This window comes from Cupressus sempervirens, chromosome 7 (genome assembly GCF_028749045.1).
Source record: "Cupressus sempervirens isolate cs-2001-9-10 chromosome 7, ASM2874904v1, whole genome shotgun sequence".
In the NCBI taxonomy this organism is placed as follows: Eukaryota; Viridiplantae; Streptophyta; class Pinopsida; order Cupressales; family Cupressaceae; genus Cupressus; species Cupressus sempervirens.
In genome coordinates this window covers 862064777-862086648 of record NC_143124.1, presented here as the reverse complement: position 1 = coordinate 862086648, position 21872 = coordinate 862064777, and the positions used below count along the sequence as shown (strand labels likewise).

General features: G+C 32.0%; 1 pseudogene; it reads right to left on the bottom strand.

Annotated features, from left to right (window-relative positions):
- Positions 1 to 1521: 1521 nt before the first annotated feature.
- Positions 1522 to 7260, bottom strand: LOC149550192 (uncharacterized; annotated as a pseudogene).
- Between the last annotated feature and the right edge of the window lie 14612 nt (positions 7261 to 21872).

Genomic DNA, 21872 nt, shown 5'->3' with positions numbered 1-21872 from the left:
AGTCAAAAAATAGTATAGAGGGAGCTACAAAATGATGTTTTTACTTCATCCAATTAATATTAACAGTTCTTACAAATTTGAAAGATTGATTGACATAATATTGACACAAACTATAATTATTGTAAAAACCTATCAATTGAGGAGTATCTAAGTGCACTAAGTGCATTTGAATAGAAATATTTAGAGGGTCATAACTTAGAGGTTGTAAAATCTATTAGTAAATTGTCAAATTTTAAAGATGGTGATGTTGAGGTTTACAATAACCTCTCTTAGTTTGGAGAGATCACATTTTTTTTGAATTTGACACAATGATCTCGCTTGATGCCAAAATGTACAATGTACCTTAGTTCATTGGTGCATCACTACATAAATCTGAAACTATTGATTGTGGCATTGAACTATAATCTCTATTAGCTTTGGATGGGTGGGACAACCCTAGTGACACCCCTATTCTAATCATAGAGAACATAGAACATTTGTAACCATTCCACATAGATGTGTCTCTAAGATGAACTAAGAGCATTTGGAGATCAATCTTTCAAGGGTCATAACTCAAAGTTCATAAGGTATAGAAATGAACCATCAGATGCTACAAGAAGATGATCTTTAGGTCTATAATAACTCAATTAGTTTAGAGAGATCTCATGCTATTTGAATTTGGCACAATAATCTACCTGATGCCAAAAATTATAGTGTGCCTTAGTTCATTGGTACATCACTGTGCAACATTCAAATTGTTTATTGTGGTGTCAAATCATTAGAATAATAAGCTCCATATGCGAAGGTGAGATTTAGTGACACTTATTTTCTAACTACAACAATCCCAAAACATTCATGACCACCCCACACCAAATTGTTTCCAAGATGCACTAAGTATGTTTAGGAAGTGATCTTTCAAGGGTCATAAGTTAGAGCTCGTGAGGGATATCAATAAATTGTCAAATTTTATAGGAAGGTGATTTTGAAGTCTACAATAACCTCTCCTAGTTTAGAGAGATCCAATTCCATTTGAATTTGGCACAGTGATCTCACTTGATATCAAAACTTGTAGTATACCTCACTTCATTGGTGCATCATTATATAACTTTAAAACTATTGATTGTAGCATCAAATCATTAGTGTTGCTAGATTTGGATGGGTGGGTGAATCCTAGTGAGACCCCTATTTTGACCACAAATATTCTAGAATTTTTGCAACCAACACGCATCGAAGTGTCTCTAAGATGCACTAGGTTTATTTGGAGAGTGATCTTCCAAGGGTCATAACTCAAAGCTTGTGAGGGCTATTAATGAATCATCAAATTATAAGGATCATGATGTTGAGGTCTATAATGACCTCTCTTAGTTTTAATATATCCTATTATATTTGAATTTGGAATATTAATCTTGCTTGATGCTAAAACTTGCAATATACCTTAGTTCATTGGTGCTTCACTATGTAACTTTTACACTATCGATCGTAGCATCAAATCATCAATTCTATTAACTCTAGATGAGTGAGTGAACCCTAGTGATTTAGTTTCTACCATTTCAAAATAAATGACACCAAATCATCACTTCCACTATTGTTTCCAATAGTAATTGGGTTGATCATGATGTTTAGTTTATTATTGTCTATCCTCACAGGTTAGGAAAACTAAAATATTGCTGATATTTTCTTGGACTCCTCATCCTCAAAGCACCATCTTGTTTGAACAAAGAGAGAGAAGGTAGTACTTCTGAGGACTCATCCTCAAAAAAGAAATCCTCATATTCTCTACCACTTGTTCCATGAACCTCTCTAGTTCACCTTCACTTTCAAACATGCCATTGCAACAATTAACTTAAATTATTTCCATTGATAATACATCATAATCCTTATCACAAGATTAATCTTCATAACTATCTAAATTCCTCTCTTGGATTTTATTGGGATGACCCAAGAAAGGATTCAGGTAGGTATTTGTCAAAATATTAAGTGGCTAGTCTTCATATGTATAATGCATATAAAAAATCCACACACGTGGTTTTAAAATAAAAACTTAAAAATAGAACTAAAAACATATATGTATATGGATATTGGTATTCCCAAGATGACAAAGCCTATTTGCAATATGTGTGATATGTCCCAAGTTTCCTCTCTTTGGTTGAGATCTTCCAAAAGTTGATACAATATTCTTAATGGGATCATAGATAAGAAAGGGCATCTCATCAGCTTCCAATAGTTTCCCAAGAAAGGAAAAATCTTGGAAAAGGTGATCAAGAAGAATATAACTACTACTTTTAAGGCATGATATTATAACACTTTCCACATAGTCATGCAAAGAATTATTGAACAGATACTCAAAAAAAAGTTTGACAATTATTTGAATGGAATAAAAGAAAACTAATCCTCGATGGGAATTTTCATTTCCATTTTTGAACAAAACTAGAATGAATTCCACTATCTTCAAACAATGCATTCCAAATGGTGGTCTTAATTCTCCATATGTGGTGGGAAGAACAATTACATTAGAAGACCCATACAATAATGATGTAAATAGAATCCTAGAAATCAACCAATTAGTGGAATACATGTTTATCCCTTCAAAATCCATTAAATAATTTCATTATATAGAGGCATCTCATGAGGCAAAACAAATGATTTTCCAACACAAAAACATTAACCCTTCTCCATTTGCATATCCTGATTACCATATCTAATTTCATTGACCATAACTTCTTTTCTAAAACTTGACATGCAAAACCCTCTATTGAAATTTTTCCAAATTATACCTATTAAAAAATATACAAAGATGAGCCAAAAATAATAAATCCATTACATGTTATAGTATCTACATGTAGAACCATTTTCTCTATCATAAATCAGAAGTAAAACTAGTAACCCTTCCTAGGGAATCTAATAACTTCCTCAAAATGATTCCAAATAAAACCAACCAATTTTACATAAACCTTATATGATTATAGTTTCTTAATATATAAGCCATTAATTTTTCCAATTCATATATCATTCTACAAGCACAAATGTGTTGACATTAAGTCAAGTTTGTTATTAGTGAAAACACTTATTCAAATTATGTATTGTTACCAAGCTCATTTCATAGTCTATAGTGTTTTTTGTGTAATTCAATGGTTACCAAGCTTCACAGTTCCTACTAAGCATTCCAGTGGTTACCAAGTGAATTCAGGTAGTGTGAAGTCCAGTAGTTCTTACTAAACAATTCAATGGTTACCAAGCTTCGTAGTTTCTATTGAGCCATCAGTTCATGTGAAGTGAAGTTAGTGTTAATTGAGATAATGTGATGATTAGTGTTTACCGAGTTCAAGTATGGTAAATGAGGAATTTAGTTTCTACCAAGTTACATAGTATCTACCAAGTTGCTAATGTAGACCAAGTTCAAGACTACTCTGAGATGATTAGTATGGACTAAGCTTCTACTTCTACCAAATGCATGACAATATCAAGTAATGACAATGGGTGCCATGTATCAAAACTTCACCGAGTCAGTCTTTAGAACCCGAGTGTCTTCATCTGAACTGACTTTGTAATATTGGTGTTAACTTGTATATTGGCTAACTTTGTAATTTTTTAAATTGGATTGATATATATATATATATATATATATATATATATATATATATATATATATAATGTATTGTATCATATCCAAAAATGACATGGATAGATAAATATAGATGTATGCATGAATACATAAGAGGCATGCAAATGTGAATCAACAACAAAGTGTATTGTAAGGCCATATTAGCAAGGAGAAACAAAGTCATATCTATCACACAAAGGTGATCAATACTTCAAAGAATCTCTATCAGCAAATCAGTTGTAAATCAGAGATCTACTGTTTCATCCTAATAGGTGAATGAGCTTCAAAATCCTCTAACAAGGTAGACTTAACATTCTTTTGTCAAATCTCTTTACCAAGTGCATACTTCATTGTATGTTTGCAAATCCTCTAACAAGGTGGGCCTAGCAGTCTTAATTGATCCTAATAGGGAAGATCATTAGAAATGATCATTGTAAGCCTTAAGAGGCCAACTTTATGCTACAGTATTGAAGTTTTGTAGGTATCATCCCCACCCTAGTTTTACTTTCTACTTGGAAGGTTTTTGGGTCACCAAATTATTGTGTTCATGTATAATGAATGTTTATGGTTTCAGTTTCTCATGCATACAGTTAGATTTGATTTGATGAATTAAATGATTATTGGGTTATTGCAATTAAGGTCTAAATTTGATAAAGTTTTAAAGGTTACTAATTCACCCCTCCCGTCTTTGTAACCTAGCATAATCTTGAATATTTCCAACAAAATCATTGTCTACAACTTCAATGGAGATCTTTAAAAACCAATCTTCATTAAAATGAACAATATAACTTACACATATCTAAATGAAAATGACTCACACAAACTATAAATGAAAGCTAGTTAATATATCCTTCCAATTAATATAACTAGAGTTTATGTTTCATCCAAATGCATTCATATCAAACATTTAAATTTGACTGTAGTTGGGCATCCTTAAATATGAAAATAACCACTTTTACCAATACTAGTATAGATTCTTCAAAACTTAACAAAATTGCTCCAAACCAAAAAGATAAAGAATATTATTCATCCTATTATTCAAATGTATAGAATATACATGGGTTCCAGACTATAAATGGTCATACAAGACCTAGAACCAACACAAAAATAGTTAACACCAATCAAAATGACAAGTTCTTGAGAAACCAATTGTTTCAAAATGATCTCTTCTTCTTCTCATTCATTCCTTTCTATTTGGAATGACCAATACAATAATTTTATAGTGGTTTTGGTGGTTTAAAACTTCTTGACTACCTTTTAAATCAACCCATTACATTCTTTTAACCCTTGTTTATTTTTTAATGCTTCTTTAAGCACTCCCATTACAATGCAAATCTATTTTTCTAGTTTTTAATATATCACAATGCAAAGTTAAGAAGTTTAACCATTTCTTTGACATGGTTATAGGAAATTCTAAATGACTTAAATATTACAATATTATGAAATTCATCATAATTTATGAAGGGCCAAGATGCTCTTGCATCATACTCCCAGGCTTAAAAGATTTCCATATCCCATGGAAATGTGCAGTGGAGAGTTCTAAAAACAAATATTTCACTTCCTTGTCTTTATCACTGGGTCCATGCTTCTACTATGTACTCTATTTTTTTCAAGTGACTCCCATAAATGGAGTAAAGACTAGCTACTAGCCATCATGCTTCATGCTTCTTCTTCATACCACCACCCTACTGCCATCTTGACCATAAGATGCTTTCCACCCTTCTCTTAGTGGTTGCTCTCAAGCATCTTCTACCTAGCTACAACTTGATGGAGATAGTATCAAGATCCCAGCTTGAGATCTTCACATATGCAATTGCAACTAGGTCCTTGCAGCTATGATGGATCCACATACCACCAATTATATCTCTACCCACAAAACACCAGAACTTTCGCTAGCTCTAATACCAATTTGATGTAAATAGCATCCTAGAAATCAAAAAATCAATGGGATACATGTTTATCCCTTCAAAATCCATTAAATAATTTCATTATATAGAGGAATCTCATGAGGCAAAACAAAGCATTTTCCAACACAAAAACATCAACCCTTCTCCATTTGCATATCCTAATTACTATTTCTAATTCCATTAATCATAACTTCTTTTTAAGAACTCTTCTTGAAAAACCCTCTAGTTGAATATGAAAAATAATAAATCCATTACACGTTATAGTCTCTACATGTAGACCCATTTTCTCTGTCATAATTCAGAAGTAAAACTAGTAACCCTACCTAGGGCATCTAATAACTTCCTCAAACAACTCCAAATAAAACCAAAAAAAATTTAAATAAACCTTATATGATTCTCATTTCTGAATATATAAGCCATTAATTTTTTCAATTCACAAATCATTCTACAAGCACAAATCATTGTCTGCAAATTCAATGGAGATCCTTAAGAACCATTCTTTATTAAAATGAACATAATTTACACATATATAAATGAAAATGACTCAAACCAATTGGAAATGAAAGATAGTTCAAATATCCTTCTAATGAATATAAATGGAGTTTTTTTTTAATCCAAATGTGTCCATTCTAAACATTTAAATCTGACTATAGCTGGGCATCCTCAAATCTGAAAATAAGCACTTTTACCAAAACTAGCATAACTTCTTCAAAACTTAACAAAATTGCTCCTAACTAAAAAGATAAAGAATATTATTCATCTTTTTATTCAAATGTACACAATATACATGGTTTCTAGGCTTTAAATGGCCATACAATACCTAGAACCAACACAAAAATAGTTAACACCAATCAAAATGACAAGTTCTTGAGAAACCAATTGTTTCAAAATGATCTCTTCTTCTTCTCATTCTTTCCTTTCTATTTGCAACAATCAATACAATTATTTTATAGTGGTTGTGGTGGTTTACAACTTCCCAACCACCTTTTAGATCATCCCATTACATTCTTTTAACCCTTGTACATTTTTCAATGCTTCTTTAAGCACTCCCATTACAATGCAAATCTATTTTTCTAGTTTTTAATACATCACAATGCAAAGTTAAGCATTTTAACCATTTCTTTGACATGGTTATAGGAAATTCTAAATGACTTAAATATTACAATATTTTGAAATTCATCATAATGTATGAAGGGTCAAGATGCTCCCACATCAAATAACTCAAGCAATTTACTAAGCCTCTGTAAGATGGCATCCACCATCTTAAGATTTACAATCATTAGAGGCTCAATAATATGATTTCCATGGGCTACACCAACTATTGCTATTGTGTTGTATCTTTTGGGATTCAACCCTGAGATGGAGATAGAAAATGAATGCACTAATGTGGATTTTGATGTGGGCTCTCCAAGGTATTATGAAAATTCCTTCCCAAGAATCTTGGGCTAGAAATCTTGGTACTCAATGCAGATAGATAAATGTGAGAAATTGCACAAAGTGTTTCCAGTAAATTTGCATGTATTTTAGGTGAACTTGTTGAGCTGAGTAGTAATATTTCATAATAATATGGTGTGATATTTTAAAAAAAAATCTTTTAACTTAATAATTCTTAAAATTTTACTATGTAAGTTATGGAAATATTTTACTACACACTCACCAGACTCTTGGAGTCCATATTCAAAGAGAATGATCAAAATTAAATTTCAAGGTGACAGTAGAAATTTTTATTAAATTATATCAACATAAATAAAAAAACCTTATAATAGGGTCCATTTCTTCCCCATTATCTTGTTTTGTTGACACCAATTATTATATACATAAAATATCATCACTTTACCTTCATATTTTTCCAATGATAAGGATAAAACCCATAAAGTGGTATTACACCTTCAAGTAGATGGATTCTCTCTCACAAATTTTCAAAATAAGTGAATAGACTTGGGGAGTTGTAGCTTCCATTTTCATTTGTCATGAGTTATTTTTTGACCACATTGTATTTCCAAGCATAAAATCAAGATGCTTTAAGATAAGCATAAACCCTAGAATGTGTTATTATACCTTTGACAAGATGGTCTCTCTTAGAAAAAATTGAAAATAAGTGTATAGCATTAGGGTTCTCTTTATGGTGCATGGAAGTGAGTGGTGTAAGAAGAATCACCATCTTAAATGACCCTTCATTGGAATCTTGAAGTTCTCATTATGATGGAATTAGTTGTGCTTGGTTTAACCACTTGGGATTTCTTTATTGGATCCAATATAGAAATATATCTATCATTCTCTAACATGTCTTGTATAGGATCCCTAAGCATTTTTCTTGACATAGATTCTTGCTACAGATTGTGCCACATTAATTCTTCTCTACTTGTGGATTGCCTCAATTTTTGATGGAACAAAGAATTCTAACAAGATGAAAATATGTAATATATTATTTTTTTGATAATTGTGTTCAATATAAGTCTCTTGAATATTTATTAGATATATTTTCTTTTTCTTTAGGATATGCATCAACAGATGCAACTTTCAACTTTAACCATAATTCTCTCTGAAGAGATTGCTCCTAAGTTGTTTATCCCCATGCTTTTTATTTTTGAACACTAGAAAAATTAATTTTACATATGGAAGTACTTTCAACCATAGAATGTCTATGATGAGAAAGATCTGAATTGTCAAGTGATCTACATACATAAGATGTAACTTTGTTTTCCTCATGCTTTGCTCAAGTCGAAGATGTTGTCTCACACAATTCTTGTGATTTCTTTTCAACTTCCTTAATTTTCTCCATCTCAGCACTAAGTGTTGGAACATCCAATTCTTGAAATAGATAATTTTGATAACTATCTATAAATTTTTTACATCAAGTTGTTTTTATCAATGTATTCTCCACTTTTCCTAGCTTCACTACAATCAATTAACTTAAATAAATAATGTGGAATTATAGAAGAACATGAATATTTACCCCTTTCAAATGATGTATCTAAATAAAAAATATCCTAACCATTTGATAACAAATATTTTGATGATACCATCAGGACACATGCTTTTGGAGGTGACATCACAAGTTGTGGGGACACTTATGTTGGGCTCTTCATTGATGGACAATTATGTGATACTTTAAAAAAAATTAGGGTACTTGATCCTAAGACTCTTTGGTATTAGTGAGTCATTAGATCATAAAGGCTCATCAAAATATTAGTTACATGAGGAGTGGATTCAAAAGAAACATAATTCTATAACTACAATGATTTTGATATTGGCCACATCAGAAAATATGTTTTGTGGGGAGATATTTCCAGCTTAGGTGTTTAAAACATCTTTGAAGTATCCTCCCTCAAATATTGCAATAGACTGCCCCTATATATTTGAGTAGACTTGGATGTGTGGCATTTCAAAATATATGGAGTTATAGCCTCAGCTTGTTTTGGAATCACAACCTCTAACTTCCCCTTGAAGCTTATTAAGATGTTGAAAAGGAGATGGTCTTAACACAAAGGAAAGTTCACCTTTATCAACACATCCAGTTAGTTATATAGTGGAACAACCTTTAAAGTTTGTAGATGTTCTAAATTTGGGAAGTGGTGCCAATGCAAATAATACCCTATTATAATTAGTTATAATACCAAAAGCCCATGAAATGAGTGGTGAAGGGGATCATGAATTTATATATATTTAGGATAAACAATTTTTTGTCATTTATTGTTGAAGATGGAACCACTCATGACAAAGGAAGTGATTGTTTCTCTAAAATATCTAAGTGATAGCTAAAGGCTTGTTCAAATTTTCAAAGCCATCTGTTTAATGTAGAATGCATTGATAACAATACTTCAATAAAACCATCGATATAATATTTTTCCAATTTGTGGGAACAATTAAGCTTATGAGTCTAGACTACTAGTCCATCAATCTAATTAATTAGTTTGGACACATTCTTTTGGGTGGCATGAAAATGGTCATTCACACAATTATCATTTTGATTACAATTCATATACAAGTAAAACTATTAGTAACACTCTGATTAAAAATTAACTTTAGGTATATCATTCTTATTCCTAAGATAATAATGGGATCAAAAGTTTTTTTCAGTCATTTTGGTATATCACATTTGAACTTAAACATGCAAAGTGATTTTTTTGGGGGCTTAATGCTCTTAAAATTCAAAAATGAAATATTGTATTCACACTATCATTGTGGTTATAATTTTAATTGAGAAATCTTTTGGAAAATAGTTTGAATTAAAAGAATTATACTAGGTAGTAGAAAGATATTTAAAATCTTATTCAATTGGACAAAATGATTATTCAATTTCTATTTTTAACACTAAATATTAAACTTACATAGTTGCTTCTAGATTCGATTGAATGTCTATTTTTACCTTTAATGCTTTGGATTATGATGGAGTGAAAGGTAAGAAAATCCAAAAAGGAGATATCCTAGACCCCAAAAAATAACCACACAGTGGAAACACAACAACAAAGTAAGATCTAATACCAAATCAAAATTCTTTATTCATAAAATAACTGATTACATGCAATGTGTTAGGTTATAAGGCCTTCCTAGTTATGGCCAAATACAAAAACAATTACAACAATAGTTATGTAAGATCCCTAAAGATCTAATCCAAGCACTAATCCCAACTAGTTTAGATATGAACTCTAAAAGAAACCCCAAGGAAATATCAACTTGTGCTCGCAAGCCCACCAAGGAATCTCCTAGTTTACCAAGCCTCAACTACTATCCCTTGAAAGTTCACTCCTACACTTCATCCCCTTCTCCAAGATGGATGATAATGACTAAATAATCCACAAGACCCTATACTTATACCCAACTAAGCCACAAGTTGGCCAAGTTCATTAAAAATTAAACTAAATCCTAACATTAAATATATGTTGAGCCACAAGTCAACCTCCAATAGATATTAAATACCAAAATGACTTAGAAGGTTTACAACACAAATTAAATGCACATAGAAGAGAAAACTAAGACCCAAATAGGTCTACACAAACTTCCAGATTGATCTACATCACAATCACACACTACATGCATTAAATGCTTCAACTTGATTGAGAAAATTCACAAGAACTCCATTTAGCACCAACACACTACTGAGTGTCAGAAAACCCCCAAGCATTTCTGAGTAACCAAAACATGTCAATAAATTAATACATAATGAGAAAAACATTGAGTGCTAAGCAACAGATGCTGAGCTCCAACAATGATCGAGCCCCTTCAATGACCAAGCACCTCAGTCAACACTATACCCAACAATGACCGAGCCTCACTCCTTTGGTGACCAAGTCCACAACTCCAAATCCAAAATACCTCCAACATAAAGGATTACAAACAACCATATGATGCTCTTGCATTAGACATCCTAGGTTTGAAAAGATGTTCTTAGTAACTAGAAGAATGTCTTCTAGGATTTAGCACATAAATCCTAAATTAGTTCTTCACATACATATCCTCCAAGTCCTTAACTTGTAAACTCTTTCCCTTGTTCTTCTTTTGATTCTTTAGATCCATCCTTAGTGTGCTATATGTCTTCTTTCCATGTTGATCTCTAACCCTCTCAAAATATTCCAACTCAACGCAACTACCGATACTCAGGTTCCTCCTACTAAGATCTTCATTTTTCCAAGGAGTTAGGGAATATTCTTGCCACCTTTTGAAATTGTAAACACATTCTTGACACAATCATGCACAGTCCTACAATCATACTACCAAGGTCTACTAAGAAGCACATGAAAACTGTTCATGTCCATAGTTTAACACAACACTTGATCCTTATGCTTCCCATTCTAGAAATCAATAAGGCACTACCTCCTCACTTCCAAAGCATGCTCACCTTTCAACTATCCAATCCTATAAGGATAAGTATTTCTCATTCTCTTTAAACCAAGTTTTCAAACCATCTCCTCAGAAACAAGGTTATCAATACTACCACCATCCACAATCACCTTATAGATTTTATGACCAGACTTACAACAAGTCCTAAAAAAATAATTCCTCTGACAAGATTTCATTATCCTCTGACCAATCAACACTTGTTGAGCTAGTAAATTCTCTCCTTTCTTAGGTTGACTATCTTAGACTTCAACCTTATTAACAAAAGCACCTCTCCTACCATAAGAACATTCAAAATATCTATGCATTGCTTCACCACATCTATAGAAAGTACCTCTAAACTCACCTCCACCTATCCTCCTCTTCTAATGAATAAGTTGTGGTTTATCTTATGTACTCAGCTTAGCCTTTGCCAAGCTATCCTTCTTCTTCTTCCCTCTAGCATTAGCTTGAATTTTCCTCTTCAACTTATCTTCTACCTTTAGAGCATATTTATAAGCATCCTCAACTAAATTAATCTTCAACATACCAACCTCATATTGGATATTTAATCCCAAACCATTAATGTCCTGAGCTACCTTCTCCTTTGACAATTCATTATGCCCAGACCAAATAGTCAACTTGTAGAATTCATCTATATAATATTTCACAGTCATGTCCTTTTTCTTTAGATTCTAAAACCTTTTAAACAACCCAAGTTCATAATCAATAGGAATGAACCTATCCTTCAACTTGCTTACCATCAATCTCCATCTATTGATCTTCATTTCACTTTCTTCCTCTCTATCTCTTTACAGTTCTTTCCACCAAAGAGCAACATGTCCTTTCAACTTAGTTTGTGCCAACCTTACTCCAAGTGGATCTCCAATATCCTCTAGCTAAAATTAGTCTTCCAATTGACCAATACAATCAATCAGGTCTTCAAGATTCAAAGTACCCAAGAAATTATAAACGTCCATCTTATGCTTCAATCTCAATTGAGATCTAGGTCTAACAAACTAACCAACCCTAGTTCCAATAGGTCTCTCCACATGATCAGTTCAATCCTCACCACTCAATCCAACAATTTCAAAGTCTTCAAAAAGTTCCTCATAACTATATTTAGTACCCACATGCTTGGGCACAACACCTAATGCACTCACAATTTTAGCAATCATGTCACTCTTCATCAACACGATCTGATTACGAAACTAGCTTTAACCTCCTCTATTTCAGATCTAAAATTTGCTTTAATCTTCTTTGAGAACCTTTCTTCCACAACATCACTAGGATCATCAATCATCCTAGGGTCCAATATTCTTGGAGGTATCTTCCAAGATTTTTATAAATTCAAATAAATAGATCCACAACTCCAAAAGACTAGTCAACTTCACTAGATCAACCTTCTCTTCTAGCCTTCACCCATGTCCTAGTACAAAATGCCTCAACTTTGGTAATCTATCTACACACTCAATAAAAACTTTTCTCTGATACCACCTAATGAAGTGCAAGGAAGAAGAATCCCCAAAGGAGATGTCCTAGCCTCTAGAAAATAACCACATAGTGGAAACACAACAACAAAGAAACCTCTGATACCAAATTACAACTCTTTATTCATAAAATATCTGATTACATGCAATTTTCTAGGTTGAATGGCCTTCCCAATTATGGCCAAATACAACAACAAGTACAATAAAATTTTTGCAAGATCCCTCACTATCCAATCCAAACACTAATCCTAGCTAGTCTAAATTTGCATTCTGCAAGAAAATCCCAAGGAAATCTCAACTTGTGCTCACAAGCCCACCAAACAATCTTCTACCTAGACTCAGCTACTAGCCCTTCAAAGTTTTCTTCTACACTTCATCCCCTTCTCTAAGCTAGATGAAAATGACGAAAGACTCCACAAGCTATCCTAGTTCATTACAAATTAAATTAAATCCTAACATTAAATATATGTTTAGCCACAAGTTAGCCTCCAATAGATATTAAATACCAAAATGCCTTAGAAGGCTTACAACACAAATTAAATGCACATAGAAGAGACAACCAAGATCCAAATAGGTCTACACAAACTCCCAAATCAATCCATGTCATGATCACATGCTACATGCATTAAATACTTCAACTCAATCAAGAAAATCCACAAGAATTCCATTCGGCACCAACACATTGCTGAGTGTCAGAAAAATTCCAAGCATTTCTGAGGAACCAACGCATGTTGAGAAATAAAAACATGCTGAGAAAAATAGTGAGTTCTGAGCAAAAGATGATGTCAAGCTCCAAAAAAGACCAAGCCCCTTCAATGACTGAGCATTTTGACTAACACTATACCAAATTGCGACCGAGCACCACTCTTTTGGTGACCGAGTCCACAACTCCAAAGCCAAAATACCTCCAACATGCAGGATTGCAAACAACCCTAGGATGCTCCTACATAAGATTAGAATATATGGTATGCCATCATGATACAAGAGAGTGACAAAAGGTGTAAGGATGCAAACTTACAGTTTTATATACTGATGAAAGATCACAACATGTGGTCCAAAACATCAATGATAAAATAAGCATACAATCAAATCTTGAAATAATTAAAAAGCTATTAACTAAATTAAAATGGACTGTGAAAATTTTGTAAAAAAATTCAACTAAGTTCTCATTTTTCAAAATATGTTCAACAACTGAAATTATTATGATTGGTTGCGAAAATTTTCTCTCTTTCTCTTCATGCAAGCAAGATAACCATTTCTTTATCTCACTTTATTTTGTGTTGGATAATTAGTTGGATTGCCTTAGATATTACTAGGTATCATTTCTAGATTTTTTTTTATCTTTATTAATATGAGGATATTTTTTCATATGTTCTTTGTAAGGTGCATTATAGTCATTATAAACCAACATATACAACCATGGATTGAGAGATTTTTTATGTGAATAGAAAAGATAATCTATGTTCTATAATCTAACCTATATTACTATACTTTAGGATTTTTTGTTTTAATGATAAACATGTCCTTTATTTTTTTCACTGATCCATGTTATGGTAGAGCCTAGGCCTATACGATCTGGATTTCTGTCTCTAGATTTTCATATTTTAGTTCTTGATTAGAGTATTCTTTCAAGAACACAAAAATGTAATGTATTATATGGGTAAATTCCATTCTCAATTGTCCACATTATTTGAAGCTCCCTTAAATGAAATAAAAAGGGCAAGGTATCATGCCATAATGGGTTACATTTCTAGACTTTCTTCTTACATTTTGGGCTACACATGCAACTATGTCATGAGCTCACAAGAATAGTAAACAAATTGTAGTGCCTCTCCCATTTGATTTCTATATGTCATCTTGATGGATGCAACCCTAATTATCTTTCTTGGTGAGGGATTGTGATTGGTACCATGAGTAGTCTACACCCTTGAGCTGATTGGATTTATGTTGTTGTATCAGCTGCTTTGGTTATGCTTATGGCTGATTTATGAGATTCTGATGTGTTATATAGTTCAATGAGGTTTGTGCCAGTGGTTACTAGCATTGATGAGGTATCATGATGTTGTTTTGTGATTACCCTAAGATGTGTGTAGAGATTGCATTGTGTACTATTATCTTGCTACATTGGACTAGGTTCTTGTAGGCGTGGTTAGTCATGTTTATGACTATGTTTGCTTATGTGTTTTAAGTGCCTACTCATGTTGTGTAATCAACCATTACTAAATTCTTAAACAATTATAAATGAATTGTCCATGTTGGATTCATTGGTTATGTGTTGCAGATATTTACCTTGTTATATTTTGATTCGAGAGATACTTGTTACTCATGTTATGTGTTACATTTGAGATGGCCTAAGGGTTAAATGTTATGCTTTGATTTTAGTATCATAGATGTTAGATTACTATGTTGTTCAGTTAATCATATTGCATGATGATACTATTTTGAGATGATAGTATTTTTTATGATAATATTTAGTTATCTGGTATTTGGACATATCTCTAATTATGTTAGGAGATATATTTAATTCTATGGTTATTTACTTCATTCTTTCTTCATTATGCTATATGCGAACACGAGTAATGTAAATATATTATTTTTATATAATTAAATGAATGGTTGAATTATGTGATTTAATGCATTTATTTCTTTGGCTATGTTGTTATATGCAATTGCACTTGATCGTGTATTTTAGTGTGCATGATCTATATCCTTGGCAGTGGCACATGGAGTTAGTGCTTCAACCATTCATATTTTACTAATGTTGTCCTTGTATGGTCTACATATCCTTATTTTAATTGTTTAATTAATCCTTTTAGTGATTATTAAATCCAAACTCATTTCTATTATGTGATTAGACCGGTGAGTGTGTCTAAGTATTTAGAGGTTCACATTGTCATGAAAGTTGTTAAGGAAATTTCTGTGATTTTGGGTTTTTTAGGCTTTATTTTATTTTATTTTAATTTTTGGTAGCTTTTCCATAGATGAATTCCTATTACTAGAAATATCCTATTTTTGTTTGAGTCGATTTGGGGTTTAACTAGGTTGGTTGGTTATTTTCCCTAATCGATTATTCACTCAAAAAGTGAATAAGTATTGAAAAAGGAATTTAATTCCTCACTTCTCACTTTTTGAATTAGAAAGTTTGAGAGTAAAACCAAATCCTCTTCATGAGGAATTAATTTTTTTTTTGTGTGGGAGTTGTGGGCATGGGATCATCATGAGATCGGTCTTGTTGGATCTAGCCAGGAGAGACCTTGGATTGTCACGATTTTTGGCTACTTCTATGGGATTTTTATTTAATGGTTCAGATTCCTATTTTACCCCTTTTGGCTATGAGGTAGCACTCTCCTATTTTACTATTTTGGCTCCATTTCTACTTTTATTTTTGGTAGCCATTTGTTAGGAGGTTGAGAACTAGTGTTTCCCTCTATTTTTATATGTTAGCTCTACCTAGCTAGGCAAGTGTGAGCATTTCCCTATTTTTCGTGTTAAGGGTTTGGAGTTTTTCACTATTATGTTGGTCTTTTATGGACTCCAAACCTAGATTTTATTGGATTTTTGTGACTTTTATGCCCAAAGACCAAATGGATTTTAATTTCAATTTTTATTGGCTTTTGGGATTTTTACCTCTATTTGTGTGCCACCTAGTTTTCTTAGGTTTTCTTGGCATGATGTTGGTCATGGATTTGGACTATCTATAGGTAGTCAATCAAACTATTTTTGCACTTGTATGTTTTCATTGGGATGTGTGCCACATCATCCATACTCCTAACTTTGTGTTTAATTGAGTGATTTTATAACTAGTGTTATTGTTTATTTTGAATCTTTGTTTTTATTTTGTGGATACTAGGATTCGTGTAGAATCCATACTCCTAGATTAAGGCTAGTTGAGTGATATCATGATGTTTGGTCTTGTTGCATCATTGAGATTCATGTAGAATCCATACTCTCGGATTGAGGTTGGTTGAGTGATTTCACGATGTATGATTTTATTATCTTTGGGATTCGTGTAGAATCCATCCTCCTGAGTTGCTTTTGGTTGAGTGATATTTTTCTTGTGTTCTCATCCAATCCTTGTGTTATGATCATCATGATGGTGGTGTACCACATGTGAGTATGTGTGCATACATTTGTTGAGTGACTTGTGAATCCTAATCTTCCATTGTATTTTTGGAAGTTATAACTATTGTGGTTGGGTTGGGAATATGCATGCCTAGGGGTACTCATCATTGGATGAGCATGGGTAGGGTAGCATATGGAGAGGGCTCCTATCTTGCAGCTTGATGACCTTGTCTCATAGGGTTGGTAGAGGAAGTTTTAAGTGATAATTAAATAAAATGTGTGAGTGGTAATAAAACTTAAGATTATAATATGTATGTGTCAAGCCCTCTGTTGAGGAGTTGAAACATACAATCTAAGATTGGGCTTGCTGAGGATAAGAGACTCTCCATGATGTTAGCCCCTACATAGTAACCCATTGAGTGTCTGAACATGACTTGTAGTTCTTATATTGTCTCATGCTCTTGGTTTCAGTCTTCATTACTATCTGGCATGAGTGTTTGTGGTTGGATCATTATCTCCATTAGCACCACAATAATGGACCTATGGGTCTCACATGGTTGGGAGGCATAGCTACCTATACCACTATTGGGGATTAGTGTACAAATATGGTCTCTTATCCTAGTGTGACCATTGCTAGATGTTTTCATGTGATACTTTGGGTTCTGGAGTATGCTTTCTTGTGATTTATGCTTTCATTGGGATGCTTGGATATCATGTTTAGGTCATGTTATTTTATATGGCATATTCATTTATTATGATATTTAGCATATGTTAGATGATGAGTTTGATCTGTAGGATTCTCTTATGCTTTACTTCTAGCATGTTAGATTTTCTTATTCTTATGTTGCAGAAAATTTTAGTAGTGATGCCCTCATGTAAGATAGCACCAATGATTTGATGGGTAGTTTGGGATGTTACAAATGTGGGATGGCTAGGACCCATGATGGTCTTATGATGCTATTATGGTTAGGAGGAACCACGTACCTAGTTTGGTTGTTCAAATTATTGTGATATTATTTCAATACATTGTGATGTTTCCTTTAGTTCTTTCCTTTTACTACTATGTTAGATGGTTAGATGTAGTTTTTATCTTGTAGCTATTGTCTTGAGTGTTCATTCCTTGATCTACGTGGATCTAACACTTTCTGGTGTGGAGGAAATTTATTTCCTAGCATTTTACCTTTATGTTTTTGGCTTGTTGTTTTATATCCTTGTGCAAAATTGCACTTTCTCACATGAGAATACACAAGATTACATGGTGTGTTGGGTTTCCTTGTGTGAAACCCAACATTAGTTTGGGGTGCTTGGCTATTGGGCTAACCAAGTCCTCGTGTAATTAGGAAGATCCTTGTGTAGCTTGTTGTACATCCTCGCACAAAAATCTATCAGTTGTGTTATCTTGTGTGAAAAATAGGGGGCATCTACACTAGTTTTCGGGGAATACAATTTTGTGTTTTGAGTACCCTTTGGGTTTACTTTATTTTCCATGCTTTGAAAGATTAATGATTTTATTTTTTGATGTTTTCTTTGATTTTCATTCTTGAGTTTGTGTGTGTCAGTTTGGTAGTAGCATTTGGAGATTCATTGGTTGCTAGGATTGTGGTTAAGTCTTCTGTTATGATCTTTTTGATCCCTATATGTTGTTTTCATGTGCATTCTTACTTGTGTAAAAAATAAATCTTGGCTTGTATTGAATCCTTGTTCTAGGTATCTCTGGGTGGAGCATTACACAAATATACTACTCAACTTATTTCTACCATGAAAGAAGCCAATAAACTTGGTAAGTTGGCCAAATTTTTAGAATTCATTTGATTCCCTTTTTTCAAGACAAGGCATATTTTACCATGATCATGGACACCTCTTATGAGAATTTTTGGATCATTAGCATTATATATGATTTTTTGAATATTCATGCACCTTAAATAACTTGCATTATTGAAAGTGTAAACACAAGTGAAATACAATTGAGAATAAAAGGACTGTAGAATTAAATTCAAAATAATTGTAAAAGTACTCTCTTTTTGAAACTATATTCAAGTTACTATGGGCTTTCCATGCCACAAATTTGGAGACTATGAGCAAGAGTTAGAAGGACCATCCCTAAAATTGAAAACAAAATGGAGCTTTTACTAGAAAAATCTCTTAAGTGGTCAAGATAAAAATGAAAAAAAATCATAACTTATGCCCAAATTGCTATGAGAATTGGCCATTATAGTTAGTATTGCGGGAGAGGAAAGAAAATTATTGTAGGTAATGGATTGTACTAATGATGGAGTAGTTTTAAAGTAATAAATATTTGTGAGAATATGGATCATGATCTAATATGTATGCAACATATGATGATAGTGTCACAATTTTCTATCCGAGTTAAAAAATCTTCAAGTTACCCTTCCATTATTTTCTCCATTATAGAAAAGAAAGTCACTCACAATGGGTGAAGTTATCCTTAACCTTGTTTGGGTATTAGAAAAATTGTGCCATGTGGCCTTTGACACCAATTAATAAATGTTCTTAATGAAATCCACATATGTTTACCATTATCCTCATGCAACAATAGAATAATTTATTATATAGAAAGAAAATATGTCCTATAATGAATACTGAAACAAGTGCTACAATAGAGAGTGAACAAAATTAGTTCATTTTTTTTCTAAATGAATTTGAGATTTGAGGTTCAAGAAAATCTTTCCACAGAAAAATCATGGGCTTAGAAGTCTTACTTGGATATATGATGCTTGTAAGACTCTTCAAATAAGCTAATATGACTTATAAGTCCATTATTTATCTTTTGGATAGTAAATTTGAATGGCTACTTAATAGTTATGAAGATGAATTTGTGTGTAGGCATTGTAGTGCTGAGAGTGGAGCATAAAAAATATTCCTTTTTATCAGCTTACATTCCTTGAATAACTAGATTGTGTGTTCAAAATACATCCTTTTACCAATAAAAGAAATCAAAACTTAAATACTTGAGCAAAGCATCCTCTCTCTAAGTAGCATTTTTGGAAATCTTAGGTTGATGGAATTAAGGCATTGAATTTTTTTATTATGAACTTTAAACACTAACCAACTCTACTATGATTTCTCCTCATGCATGGTCTCATTTTCTTTAATTGCAATTCAAGTAGTAGAGATTGATTATTTCATTATAATCCAAACGGCAAAAATTGTTTAACATTTAGTACATAAGTTCTTATAAAATGTATTGAATATCTAATTATTGTAACTTAAATTTCATTACACTATTGGAAGAAGGTATGAAGCTTTTTGTCTCTTATTGTTAGTTTGATGTTGTATTATCAAGAGTAGACTGATGAGATTTATAGCACATGAATCAAAATTTGAAGACTTGAAGGTTCATGTTGAATCTATTAGAGTAATTTACTTGAAAAAAATCTATAAAGAGGTCAAAATTACCATTCAACCAATGATTTTCTATTAATGAAAACTGAGTGCCACAAAAGTTGTGTGGGTATTGGAGTGGTAGAAAAGAAGAGATGTGCTTAAATTTCATAAGATACTAAGTTTCCATTCCTAAAATAATGTTAAAATCTTAAAAGTGAAAACTTAAAAATCCATTCAAAAGTTTAACATTTTCAAGGTGCATGTTTTGTAAATAAAAGTCATTTCAAAATATAAATAAGAATCTAGAATGTTTTTCAACAAGATCTCTAAAATATTTAATACTAATAATGTATGAGAGACACCAGATTATCTAATGTTAATATAGGAATAATCTAATTTCTAGTATTGCAAATTTACTTTTATCATTATCCTTGGTATGTATTCAAAGTGCAGCACTAGCAATATTCCATGAAAAAGGTATTACTTTTTAAAAGAAAATTTTCAATTCAAGTAGTCATGAATTATAGAAGATTTTGGAATATAGGCAACTAGAATATTGGAAATTAAATTTTGTAACAATATTCCAAAAGAAACCATTTAAAAATTTTATAGCATGTTATTTGGTGTGCTTTTATGGAATCCCTTGGAGACATTTGTACTAGATCTTAGGTTATAAACTTTTTTTATTTCAATAATATGACATTTCACCATATTTCATGATATATTGAAGTTGGTTGGTAATAGCCATTTCTTGTTTTTCCTTTTAATGTGACAAACAAAATATCAAACATTCATTGATTAATTAATATAATTTATTGCTATAGTTGTAGATTAATTCTATTATAGGTTTAAGTTTTAAGATCAAATTTGTTGAATTTTAAGTTTTACATATCAACAACACCATCTTGTTGTTCAATGGAATACAAAATATATAAAATATTTCTACCATTCTAAATGCCTAAATTGACTAAACTAATTTCCCATTAGTTGCATTTTTCACACAAAAAGTTGTGAAAGTTGTTATTACAACTTTGACAAAAATTTCCATTATTATTTAAAAGGTACTAGCTCAATGGAAGAGAACCTACTTTACAAGTAAGAGGATTGTGGTTCAATTCTATCATACCAGAATATGTTTAAATTAATGATTAAATTAACAACCAAATAAAATAACAAATGAACTACCAAATATATGATCAAATAAACTACCAAATACGCTACCAAACAAATGATCAAATAAAATACCAAATAAATGAACAAATATACTAGTTGACAACAATCAATAACCAAATAAACTACTATTTAACAAAAATAAATGACCAAATTCACAATTAAATTAATGATTTAAATAGTTTTTTCATAAATTTGGCTATGAGATAAATATTTGACAATAAGCTACCAATGGTCACACGATCAAAATTAGTCATATATTTGTAAGTTTAAGTAGTTCATTTAGTTATATATTGATGTTTGTGTACTAGTGGATCTAACTCTAAAATTAAAAAGAAAGGGGAAAGATGTTGGGTTCACCAAAAGTAGGTAAACACCAAATGTAAAAAATCTAACTCCAAAAAGAAAAGAGGTTAAGTGGATAGGTTCACCAAAATATTTAGGGGGGAATCAAGACACTTTAATAAGACTATTGGTCTCTACAATTTTGAGTCCACTAAT